Genomic DNA, 13,428 nt, shown 5'->3' with positions numbered 1-13,428 from the left:
GACGCTGTAGCCAGAGAAGACGTGCTTTGTGGAAAATTGGTAGTTCAGGATCTTGAGGGCCCTAGGGGACTCTGATTTAAACTTGAATTAAATTATTTAAAATAGTAGGAGAAAAATTTCTTAGAAGTATTCCTTCCCTCTTTTTTTCCCTACCTATTTTCTTTTCTTTCTCTCTTTTTTTGTGTGTCCGTGGGATGGGAGATTCGTAATCAAAGTAAGGTCATGGAGGCTAATAACATTCCACACACCTTGGTTATTTTTCCCCAATTGCACAGGTTGGGATGATCCGGCAGGACCCACAGGGTTTTCTTGCTTTTTCTACTCCAGGGAGGCAATCAGACTGAAATACTACAAATGCAGGGCAAAACTCCACTTGCAAAGACCTGCATAAATTGACTCAAAAAAAGAGAGAAGAGCTTCCCATCCCAGAAAGTTAAAATAGCTCGGTTGAATTTCTGACCCAGGTCAGTGGGCCAGGTCTATATGAACTACCAGACTCCTTTGGCCTTTGCCAACCCATAATAGGGTGACGGCCCATATTGCCAAGTTCCTCATTTCTAGATTTTAGAAGTGCCCTCCACATTGTCACTTGCAGTTTTGATACCCAGGGCCAAGAGTGCAAAATGCACCCCAAATCAACTTTGCAATTCATGATGTGAAAAAAATAGAAGGGATGACAGCACTGGACACCTTGCCTGCATCTCCCCCTCCTCCGCAGAGAAACAGCAGCAGTACTGTCAGCACTACAAAAACAATATACGCACCTATGCACGTGCAGGCACACATACACAAATATTAGCATGGCATATATTAATTATGGTAGCCCAGGTGTCTGTCTTAATGTCACTGCCTCCTCCATATCCAGGCCAGACACTGGGTCTTTCAAGCCTCAGGTAGACCTGCCCAATGTTGCCTCAAGGAGGCCTGGTCATCTGCGTCCCTCTCCCAGAGCCCCCCCCCCAAGTGTCATTTGGTGGAAAGTATTGAAAACATAGGGAAAAAAATAAAGAAAAACCCCCAAGTTTAGTGTGGAATCAAAGAACTTGGGAAGGGGAAGGAAACCGTGTTTCTTTTGTTGTAGTGACCATCATAATGGATGGTTTGAGTCCCACAGCCACAGGAAGGGTTATTGTCATGTGAGGCAAATATTCCAGCCCTGAATCCAGGCAGGAGATCAACAAGTCCCCTGAAGGCTTGGTTTACCGTTTCTTTTCCCGTGGCAGTAGACTAGATGCACCCTCTAAATTTGGTACCCTGGGACCAAGTCCCAGTTCTGTGCCCTAATTATAGCCCTGAGGTGAAGCAGAGTCTCTTTGGATCATCATTTGGCCCAGAATCCAAACTTTGGTTTTTTAAAAAAAGTAAGGCCCTACCCCTGTAGAAGTTGAGCTATTAGGGAAAGGGTAGAGCCGGTGCCTTGACCTACTGTTGGTGAGTACAAGCCTTTCTGTATGATCAGCTAATGAGTGAAACTATCCTCAGTGTTCCTAGTGACTGCCTCAAGGATACCGGCTAAGAACTTGTTGAAACACCATCCCGAAAATTGCTTTGCATTTGAGTAAGAAGTAGTTAATTGATGGAAAAAGGGGTCAGGTTCTTGGATTTTCCTCCTGCTTGGTAACTCTTCATGAATGGTAACAAGCACAATAAGGTAGCCTGCAAACCATCTTGACTGCTGCCGTTGGTGTTGTTGGCCTTCAGGCTGCCCTTTGCTATGTAAAGCTTGGCATCCTTTTTCCTGCTAGCAACATGGGAGCAATATTGTGCAGCCATATTGAGCTAGTTCCTGGCATTCTGAATCAAATATACAGAAGCACAATATCCCATGTTTGTGAGGCTTTTAAAAGAATTTAATTCAAGCCTATTCCCTTTCCCCCAACAGGCTTCTGGGTGTTAGCTAAGAGCTTAGCTAGGTGCTCCCCTGATGGAAAATATCTCTGACAATGAAAAAGAAACAAAATGGATAAATTATGAAAAGATTGTGCTTTTGGATTTATATTGCTATTAGAGATGGGTGTATTCATATTTGCATACAAATACAGATATCCCCACACAGGTGGCATTAACGAGGGTCCAGTCCCATGGAGCTGGATGGTCCACTCACCGATCCACCACAGACGCAGACAGTGCGATTCTACTAATGGTTCTGCAGTGCGCGATCCACTCGCCACTCCTGGCAGGAGGCGGGAGGTCAAGGTCAAAGGGTGGTGAGCAGATCGCATGCTGTGGAGCCATTCATAGAATTGTGCCATCCATGTCCGCGGTGGGTCAGTGAGTGAACTGTCTGGCCCCATGGGGCTGGACCCTTGTTAACACCACCTGTGGCGGGATATTCATATACGAGTACAAATACCCCCCCCCATCTCTAATTGATATTGAGCTTGCTGTGATTCTTACATTTCTGGGAAGAGTTTTCAGACAGTGAGAACAAACTAATTCTATATGTATTTTTTTGGTATAGCTTATAACTGTTTATTCAGGTATTTGTCCTAAAATTAGAAATACACCTCAGTTAATGTATATGAGCAATTGATACTTAATGAAACAGAGATTGGCAGATATGCTTTCTTGGACTACAGCTCCCAGAATCTTCCATCCAGTGACTGTTCTGGCTGAGGAATTGTGGGTGGTGTAGTTTATTTATTGAACTTGCATTCATGTTTACTTATGAATCTCATTTCCAATGTAGCATAGCAGTCACACTAAGCCACAGGAAGAAGGTGGCAAGCTGGGTAGACTTGCTTACATGTGTGTGTGACTTGGGGGGGGGGGGGGGAAGAGAAGGCAAATATGAGTACAATTTGCCCAGGGGAAAAGTCCCTATTGAAGCATATGGAGGCTTTTCCCTCCTATGAAAATCACACTAGGGAGAGGGAAGATCTGTCAGGCCTGCATTCAGAGACAGTGTCTAGGAACTCTTTTTACCCCTCCCCCTATCCTGATCAAGTCTTGATCCAGATTGGGTTTCTTTTCCTTACCTTTAAGTAGAAGCAGAAAGAGCTGTATGATACGCATCGAAGGTAACATATAGATTGTCTGTCAGCCAGTTTTACTCAGCTTTTTCACCTCTAGCATTCCTAACAAAGGTATATGGTTGTAAACAAAGTTATTCAACCCCCATTGCAAATCACGTTTATTGTCAAAATTGGCAGAGTTTCAGCTGTTTGCAATGAACAAATCAAACAAAAGCAATTGAAGTAGCTCAACATAACAAATGCTTCCTGTGGTTTCCCCAAATTCAACTCAAAAAGCAACTTTTAATGAATTCTGTAGTCTCAAAATTATTTAATGCCCTGAATAGAAACCCTCACAACAGCACAAATATGCAAAACAGGTGTTCTCTAACATACCTGATGCAACTAATCAAGGGCTTCATTAGTTGTACCAGGTGTGCTTAAGGTGGAACATATGAAATACCTGAACTGGCTAGGGTCACGTTTGACTGCACGTTAGAAATATGGCTGAGGCAAAAGAATGATCCAAAAAGTTAAAAGAAGAGATCATCGCCCTTCACAAGCAAGGAACAGGATACAAAAAGATGGCCAAGGCACTGAATGTGGCACTGAATGTTCCTAGAGACACCTTTGGAAGCAGAGTTCACAAGTTTGAAGTTATAGCAACAATACCTGGACGGGGCAGACAAAGGAACGGCTGTAATACGATTCCTAAGAAGGCAGGTTGAGAAAAACCCTCAAGTGACTTTAAAGGCCCTCCTACAAAATTTGATGGCAAACGGTACAGAGGTGCCTTGCAAGACCATTTTAATTCGTTCCATGGAAATCGCTGTCTTGTGAAAATCGCTGTCTTGTGAAAACGTTGTCTTGTGAAACCTAGTTCCCCATTGGAATGCACTGAAATCCACTACAGTTGTGTTCAAAATTATTCAACCCCCACTGAAATTGAATGTTTTGGCCATTTTGACATTGATTTTGATCATTCAGTCATCTTGCTTACATTTACATGAAAGAGGCACTTGTAGGTCAGAGAAATATAACCTTAAGTTTATAATGAAATAACCACAAATGTCTTTTCTGTGCTCACATCATTATTAGTTTTTATTCAACCCCCAAGTGACATTCAATCTTAGTACTTAGTACAACATCCTTTTACAGTTGTAACAGCTTTTAAACGTGAAGCATAGCTTGACACAAGTGTCTTGCAGCGATCTACGGGTATCTTCGCCCATTCTTCATGGGCAAAAGCCTCCAGTTCAGTCAAATTCTTAGGCTTGCGCACTGCAACTGCTTTCTTTAAGTCCCACCAGAGGTTCTCAATCGGATTTAAGTCTGGTGACTGCGATGGCCACTCCAAAATGTTCCAGCCTTTCCTCTGCAACCATGCTCTAGTGGACTTGGAGGTATGCTTGGGATCATTGTCCTGTTGAAAGGTCCAACGTCTCCCAAGCCTCAGGTGTGTGACGGACTGCATCACATTTTCATCCAATATCTCCTGGTACTGAAGAGAATTCATGGTACCTTGTACACACTGAAGCTTCCCTGTACCGGCAGAAGCAAAACAGCCCCAAAGCATTATTGACCCTCCGCCATGCTTCACAGTAGGCAAGGTGTTCTTTTCGTCATATGCCTTGTTCTTCCTCCTCCAAACATAGCGTTGATCCATGGGCCCAAACAGTTCTAATTTTGTTTCATCAGTCCACAGAACACTATCCCACAACTTTTGTGGTTTGCCCACATGACCTTTGGCATACTGCAGTCGACTCTTCTTATTCTTGGGAGACAGCAAGGGGGTGCGTCTGGGGGTTCTGGCATGGAGACCTTCATTACGCAGTGTGCGCCTTATTGTCTGAGCTGAAACTTCTATACCCACATCTGACAAATCTTTTTTCAGTTCCTCAGCAGTCACACGGGGACTTTTCACCACTCCACGCTTTAGGTAGCGCACAGCAGTCGAAGTCAGCAGCTTCTTTCTTCCACGACCAGGTAGCATTTCAACAGTGCCCTTTGCCTTGAATTTGCGAATGATGCTTCCTATGGTGTCTCTTGGTATGTTTAACTTCTTTGCAATCTTCTTATAGCCATTGCCCTTCCTGTGAAGACAAATCACCTCTTCTCTTGTCTTCCTGGACCATTCTCTTGACTTCACCATGTTTGTAACCACACCAGTAAATGTCTAGAAGGAGCTGAGTATCACAGTCATTTTAAAGCTGCCTAATTGGTGCTTATTATGCTTGATTGGTGCTCGGTGACATCCACAGGTGTTTTCAATACCTGATCGAAAACACCTGAATGAACCTCTCTTCTTCAGAGTGGTAGTCTTTAAGGGGTTGAATAATTGTGGCAATGAAGAAACCACAAAAGAAACATTTACTACTGTATTACATAAACAATTGATGTTATTTTAGTTGCATTTGGTTCTTTAAAACGTCCTTATAGGATTTCATTCTGAATACAATTCCAAATGTACACTATAGTCCCTAAACCCCTTTACAGCATTGGGGGTTGAATAATTTTGAACACAACTGTAAATGCTAATACCATATGCTAATACACGTGCACTAGAGGATTGTGGGAGGAACACTTAGCCACCGATGGGGGTCCCACAGGGCACCCCAAAACACTGAGGAGCTCTCTTGGCCTCTGGCAGGACTGGGGCTGTGCAGCCCTGTACTGAGTGGGAGGTGCAGCCAGGGGGTCACCATGACTTGGGGGGTTAGGGGACAGAAGGGAGTAGGAGATGCAAGGGCCATTCCAGCTCATACCTTTTAGGGGAAATGCCATGCCATAAAAATGGTTTTCCCAGGGGGAGAGTCATCCATTGCACTTTGGGTATGCTGTTGATCCTATGATTTCCCCAAATGTGGGGAACTCAACTACACTACATAATTTGTATTAATGTGGACATTATGTTTGTGATTTTTCTCTTTTTTTATATAATCTCATTGGTTTCTGGCTATTTTCACCATTCTCTACCATTTTAAATTTGCAACCATAGCCTCATTGGCAATGCTTTGCAAGATGCTTTCCCCCCCCCCCATTGAAACGTATTACTATAATTATGTAAGACCTACTTTTTTATCCCCAAAAAGTGGGGGAGAAAGTGTATGCTGCTATTTTTCTAGGAGGCAGACCCTGGAAAGCCAGCAACATACACTTCCCCCCCCACACACACTTTTTGGGGATAAAAAAGCAGGTCTTATGTAATTAATGTGTTCCAATGGGGGGGGGGGGAACTGTATTGAGAAACTGGGTCAAAAAAAAAACCTGGGTCCAAAAAAAAACCTGTCTTGGGGGGCAAGGACCCAAACATCGCCCCAAAAGATCGTCCAGCGAAAATTGGCCATAGGAGCAATCGTTTTTGTGAAGCACAGAGACCTTTGGGTAGTGTGGATGCCATATAAATTAATTAAATAAATAAACATTGTTCAAAAAAAGTCATTGTCTAGCGAATTCCTCATTTTGCGAGGCAAGGTCTAGCGAGGCACCACTGTACTGAGGTTTCAGTTTGCACAGTAAGGCACATACAGTATATACTAAATGCAGAAGGTTTCCATGCCAGAGCTCCAAGACTATACTACTATTGTCCCAAGAACACAAGGAAAGTTGGCTCCAGTATGCTCAAAATCATATAAATAAGCCACAAAAGTTTTGGGATTCTGTTCTGTGGAGTGGTGAAACAAAACTGCAATTTTTGGCCTGAGGGATCAGCGGTATGTCTTGAGGAAGTAGAATGAAGCATACTATGTAAAGAAAACTCTGCCTACAGTTTAGCATGGTGGCGGCTCAGTGATGCTCTGGGGTTGCATTGTATCCTCTAGCCCTTGAAACCTGCAGTGTGTGGAAGGCAAGATGGATTAATTGAAGTATCAGGATATCCTAGGAGAAAAAGTCATGCTGTCTGTGAGGAAGCTGGAGTGTCATTGCACCTTCCAGCAGGACAATGATCCCAAGCATTCCTCAAATTCCACCAAGGCTTGGTTGCAGAAGAAGTCTTGGAAGATTCTCCTATGGTCATCACAGTCACCTGACTTGAACTCCATTGAAAATCTGTGGTGGGATTGGAAGAAGGCAGTTGCAACATGCAGAATTCAATAAAAGTTGCATTTTCAGTTGAATTTGGGGAAACTAAAAATTCATTGTGTTGAGTTATTTCAGTTACTTTTGTTTGATTTGTTCATTGCAAACAGCTGAAAGTTTGTCAATTCTGACAAAAAAAAAACTGATTTGCAATGGGGGTTGAATAATTTTGATTACCACTGTACTAAGAGCTGATGTGTTATAGCAAGAATGGTTATGCTACCTGGATGGGGCAGAAAAACCTAGCGGTTTGAAAGCATGCAAATGCAAATAGATAAATAGGTGCCACCATGGTGAGAAAGTAATGGCATTCCATGTCTCGTTGCACTGGCCACGTGACCACGTGAACTGTCTATGGACAAAACGCTGGCTCTATGGCTTGGAAATGGGGATGAGCGCCACGCCCTAGAGTCAAACACAACTGGACTGAATGTCAAGGGGAATCTTTATCTAAGAGCTGATGAATGCTTTGGTCTTCATCATAATCTTATTTAAAGCCTTTCCTCGGGCATATAGGCTTCATTAGATCCAAAGCAACTTCAGGCAATGTGCAATAAATGTGACAAAAACCGGGCAGAATTCATACTGGAGATGTTGTTTTCAATGTATATCCTTAGGGATGGAATACTATTTTCATGATCTAGTTTTTTCTCTTCACCTCACGACTGGCTGGCATTATTATGTGTAAAATCAATGACTAGGCTTACCAGGAGTGGTTGCAAAGGAGTACAGCCCACAAATTTCTTTTTTCCCCCCCTTGGGGTAAATGTCATTGTGGTGTTCCTCAAGGCAGGTGTTCTGTCAGAGCAAACATTTTTCAGAACCCGAGGGGGGGAGGCGGAGGAGTTGAGAAGCTAGACTGAAGGAACTGGCCACAAGATGCACAGTTAAGATGTGGGTCTTCCTGTCTGGATTCTACCACAAAGACATCTACATTTCTGGTTTTACCCTCCTTCTGCTGTATTCTTTGTGAAGAGATGGTTTAGGATGCGTAAATAAGACAGAAACAAACCTCCCTCTCTCCAGCAGCCCCAAATTCCGCCCCAACTAGTGAGGGTTGGAAGGCATTTCACAGAAGCGTCATGACCCTTCTTCAGAAGGACATGCCAGATTCGAAGACTTCAATGTGCATTTAATTTGAACACATGGACTACAGGGGTTTCTGATCTGAACAGACTGCTACATAGGAATCTTGCATGGGACAGATCTTCCTCATAATGTGGAGGACTAAGACCATTTGTATTCTTAGATTATCCCCACTGCCACCGCTGCCCAAAAGGAAGATCTACCAGTAGACACCCTTCCTGGGGAACTTTGGGAATTGTAGTCTGAAAAAGTAATGTTTCCCACCTGTAGAGTATACATGAATGCAGTTACCCATTGAGATATGGTTCTATTCTGCCAACCTGAGAAAGCACTGTAAATCGCTTGTAGAACCTGGTTAATGAATTTGAGCTTGGCTAGGAAGCCAGTGAAGGGCTAAGATTCAAATGTAAATCTTCTAATCATAACTCAACCTGGTTTCCAGGTGGTTTGCTGATGTGGCTATAAGAAAGCAAATTTATTTTAAAATGTGATTAAACAAGAAAAACTCTGTGGGTGTGAATACTGTGTTGGATTTTGCATGAAGATATTTGACCTGAATGCACCCAGGATGTGCCAAATCTGTTGTTGTTTTGTCATTATATATTATTTGGTTCAAGGACATCAGAAGGTTATAACAGTAAAGACCTTTGGCATCTAGTTCTGCATCTTTCAAAGAACTTTTCACCTTTACATATGCACAGCTATTTGAACACAGACATAGATATATAATCATGGTATTATTTCCTTCCATGTGTATGGATGAATGCATCAAATAGAAAGAAATTGCAGGCAGCATAATGCATCTTTAGCAATGTATCCTCTGAGAAATTTAGAGAACTAATAAAGAATAGTTCATTTGAAGACCTTGATTTCCCACTTTGCTGCATAAAGTGAGAACAGTTCCTTGAAAAGCATTCTTACATCCCCTTTTCAATAGAACTACACCCTTGTCTGTTCTGTGATGTATGTATTTTAAAAGAGCTTTGCAAACTTCTATGAGTTTTGTGGAATATTTTATCTCTACAGTGGGTTTGTGTTCTCTTTAACTCTGAACTATTCAGCTATACATACCAAAAAACTGTTCTTACAAACCATTGAAGATTTGATTGAGCTATTGTTGCAGAGAAACTAAATTTTCATTTTGTAAAGCAGGGCATTAAACAGTTTTCCAAAGCCCTAGCATCTTTTTTTTTTCCTTATTTCTTTGACAATATCTTTTGAACTTTGTGTTTAGGCACAGATTTATGAAAATACATTACATTTCTTTGAGATGCGACATTATAACTGAAAAATTTCATGATGACTGGGAATTTGTTATATTAGCAATAAATATTCCAAAGAGAAGAACATGCAGTAAAATGAAGGAACCCACAGTAACCGAATGTAGATATGACCCTCCTGTTCACATAATGACCAAGGCTTCCTGCTGTTTTAGGCAAACCTTGAGCAAGACCATCCTGCATTTTCAACCCAAATTGAGATGGCAGCATCTATGGCATGAAGAATTTAATGAGAAAACAAGGCAAGTAAACCAATACTTTGAATTATTGTTACGTTAAGGATCTGAGGAAATCTCACTAAATTGTTTATCTCAACTATGCAGGCTGTCTTCTTATAGGCCTCCCTGATTTGTGGTGGGCAGCAAAGGGAACCATAAAAAGGAAGGTACAAAAGAATTATCAAAAATTCCCCCTTTCTCGTTCCATTGTAGGGTGCCTTCTGCTGGCAGAGGGCATCCAATTAGATACTTCTCATCGTTCCTTTGTATTCATGCCCTGCCCTCATCTCGTGTCATGTGGCAGTTGAAAGGTATAGCGACGACATCACACAATGTGCCTTAAAAAAATAGACATTTTAAAACAAAAAGAACAGATGTTCTCTGATAAATGCAGATCATCAGTCTTCATGACAATAATGACATCTGGAAATAACATAAAGGCGCTCCCAGCTTTTGATTCTCTAACAACTTCGAAAGAGACAATGAAATTTAAAAAAATACCCACTGATAGACCCTACTTTCAAGCAACTGGATTTCATCCAGATTTGTCCTTCAGTAAATGAAAGCCTTGCTTCACTAAAGAGAAGGTACTAAGATGAAGCAGAGATCCTTGTTTCTGTCCACCCGCATTCACATGCAACTAGCATGTGTACCTGTTAAATAAGCAGCACAGATCTATGGGGACTTCGAAGCTGAGATATGCTGCACAGCAAACAGATTTATGCACTATATTTCTACTCAAATGGAAAACAGCCACTCTGGGAAAGAAATAGCTCAAGTCAACCCATTTGAAGAAAGGACATACTAAGAAGTGTTCATCAGTGTGCGTCATATCTTAAGTTCACATGGGGTTGTTGATGTCTGGGCGAAATAGCTCCAACCATAACACTTTGCTCATGTCGTCTCCCTGCCTCTTCATATTCTTCCAAATACAGTGGTGCCTCACTTAACGGGCACTCCGTTTAGCGACGAAACTGCACAGCGACACATTTTTTGCAATCGCAAAAGCAATCGCTTTGCGATGTTTCCTATGGGGTTTTTTTTTTGCTTTGCGATGATCGGTTCGCTGTTTCGCTTACCGATCATCGCAAAGCTATGATTTTTAACAGCTGATCGGCAGTTCCAAAATGGCTGCCAGGTAAACAAAATGGCCACCTGCTGTGTTTTCGTGCCGATTCCTCACTTTAGAGGCAGCAAAAATGGACGCCGTATGGAGGATCTTCACTTTAAAGTCAGTTTTTAGCCCATAAGGGCGCATTAAACAGGTTTTAATGCGTTTCCATGGACTTTTAAAATCCATTTAGTGACGAAATCCCTTAGCGACGTTTTTCCTGGAACGGATTAATGTCGCTAAGCGAGGTACCACTGTACAGTACTCTTCCATTTGACTTGATTTTCCAGTTGATTTTTGAAGGGCAACAGATGAAAACATACTTTCCACCTAACTTCATAAACCTGTTCACTACAGATACATGACAATTAATGTTTAGTCTGTATTTCTTAAGTCAGCTGACTTGATTCATGCTTCCTCAACCCACACGTGGACAAGAGCACTGCTGTACCTCCAGTTTCACAACATTTCAAATTTTGCCATTTTGTTCATGAAGTATGCAAAGATGCACATGAAAGTATATACTTCAGAGAAAATATAAATGTAGAAACGGGGTTACTGAGAGAAAAATATCAAAGTTGTGTATTTAAATACAATTTTCATTCATACATTTAAAATATTGCAGTCAGTGCAGAAATGGAATGGAATGAATGAATGAATGAACACATACATGCAAATTGTTTTTGTCAAGAGTGTTTGGGGCTTGACTGTTTCAATGCGATGTTTAGTCTCCAAACAAGAGCAGTCAAAGTACAGCCCATGGGCTACATGCAACCCACTAAGGGGTGTGTGTGTGTATGTGTGTGGCCTCCTACTGTTTCCTAGTGCCTGCCCTACTTCCCCCCAAATTGTGTGTTTTTCTGAAATACCATGTTTTTCCAAGGAAATGTAGTGTCAAACTGTTGAATTAGACTCAGCATTACAGCTGTTATATGACACCAAGTTGTATTTGACTTATGGCAAATGAGCAGTCTCCAAAGTGTTCTATTCTCAACAGCCTTGCTCAGCTCTTGCAAACTCAAACTTGTATTTCCTTTAAAGAGTTAATCCATCTCATATTTGGACTTCCTCTTTTCCTGCTGCCTTCCGCCTTTCCCAGCATTGTTGACTTTTCTAGAGGATCCTGCCTTCTTATGATGTGCCCAAAGAAGGATAGCATCAGTTTCATCCTTTTTGTCTCTTGGGATAGTTCAGGCTTGGTTTGATCTAGGACCCACTTGTTAGTCTTTCTGGCAATCCAGGGTATCCACAAAGCTCTTCTCCAGCACCATATTAATTGATTTCCCCCCCTTTAGCTTTCTTTACTCTATTTTCCCCTTCCAGCTCTCACACCCATACATGGTAATCAGAAATACAAGAATGTGGATGATCTTGGTCTTGACTTCCATAGTTCTCAGTATTAGAAACCATTTTTGCCAGTGTTGATTTGAACAGATACCTAATTCTTAGCCTGTTCCCCTGGTTTCCCCACCAGTCTCTCTTGCTTCAGTCTCTTCATTGTTATTTTAAGTTGCTTAAGCCTTAATTGTTAGTTAAAGTGATCTAATTGTTAGAATATAAAACCCTGAAACCAGAGACCCACAGACTGTCAGTAGTTGCAATTGCTATTGCTTTCCTCAAGGTAAGCAGAGTTAAAATGGATAGTTACTAAAGTTTATTTAATATTATTCCATCATAAATTAAATTCATTCTATAATGAACTGGATTCCAGTTCTAATTCAGTGAGTTTGGGGAGAAATTATGGGATTTTGTTATAACAAAATGTAAATATATAATTATAATTTAAAAAATGTACTCAGCTCCATCCCTTTTGGATACGCAGAGCTCAGGCAGTTGGCCAACCTTAAACATGGCCCTGAACCCACAGAAGTTTCCCACGCCAGCTGTGAACCACATTCTCACAACTGGGACAATGTCTATGATGTGATCGTTCTGCATCACTCAACAATAAGACATGGTTTTGCATTGTTTTCAGTCTTTGTTTTTGTCATAAAAGAATTGTACGACAAATCTGTGGGATGCCTGAGTTGGGTAAAACATATTCAGCCGTTAACATAAGAAAAGATAGTGGAGGAATAAATTCTATGGTTGTGAAAATGACTCAACAGACTATCTAAAATTATTAGGTAGTTTAGGAGAGAACAGCTTAGGGGATTCCTGCCCATTTTGAGGTAGAAATATTTTTTGTAAAGCCTTGTTTATAGAAATGTGAGTTTTTAAAAACTGCAGTTTCCCAGGGTTTTAGAGCATGATCAAAAGAGAGATGATTTAACTGAGGATTAAACTGTGTAGGGTTTTGTTCATTGAATTCATTTGTTTCCCCAGACACCATGTGAATGGCAATTTAAAAGTTGTGTCAAATGATAGCAAAAATTCCACACAGTTTCAAGAGTTCCCTTATTATGTGAATGCATTGATTGATATGTTCTTAATTTCTGCATAAACCTGCATAAGATACAGGATGCCTGCAGTTTGTTGGAATCTCCTTCCAACGTTGTGTTGGAAGGAGATTATACAGTGTTCGTGTGAATCAGAAATAAGAAGTCATTGATTTAAAGGAAGAAAAAATAGGTATTTAAATCTTTAAGTAACATACTCAACAGTGGACCTTGCAGATGAATAGCTTTGTAAATTATATATAGCACATGTTCCCACTTTTTCTTTTTTAATGAACTGTATATAATTAAATAACTATCCAT

General features: G+C 41.1%; 1 protein-coding gene and 1 non-coding gene across 6 annotated transcripts in view; both read left to right on the top strand.

Moving 5' to 3' along the window:
- The window catches only part of B3GALT1 (beta-1,3-galactosyltransferase 1), a 440,553-nt gene that overhangs the window by 259,947 nt on the left and 167,178 nt on the right, over positions 1 to 13,428 (top strand). For all 5 annotated transcript variants that reach the window (XR_013545770.1, XR_013545771.1, XR_013545773.1 and 2 more), the window contains exon 3: positions 9,556 to 9,642. The gene's annotated coding sequence lies outside the window, so the exon portion shown is untranslated. The remainder of the gene's footprint in view (positions 1 to 9,555; positions 9,643 to 13,428) is intronic.
- On the top strand, positions 5,712 to 5,882 carry LOC140703571 (U1 spliceosomal RNA). Its single transcript, XR_012082895.2, has one exon. It is a non-coding gene; the product is annotated as a U1 spliceosomal RNA (small nuclear RNA).

Source organism: Pogona vitticeps, chromosome 1 (assembly GCF_051106095.1).
Source record: "Pogona vitticeps strain Pit_001003342236 chromosome 1, PviZW2.1, whole genome shotgun sequence".
In the NCBI taxonomy this organism is placed as follows: Eukaryota; Metazoa; Chordata; class Lepidosauria; order Squamata; family Agamidae; genus Pogona; species Pogona vitticeps.
Note: the sequence above shows the minus strand (reverse complement) of the source record. Positions and strands in the feature narration are given on the sequence as shown.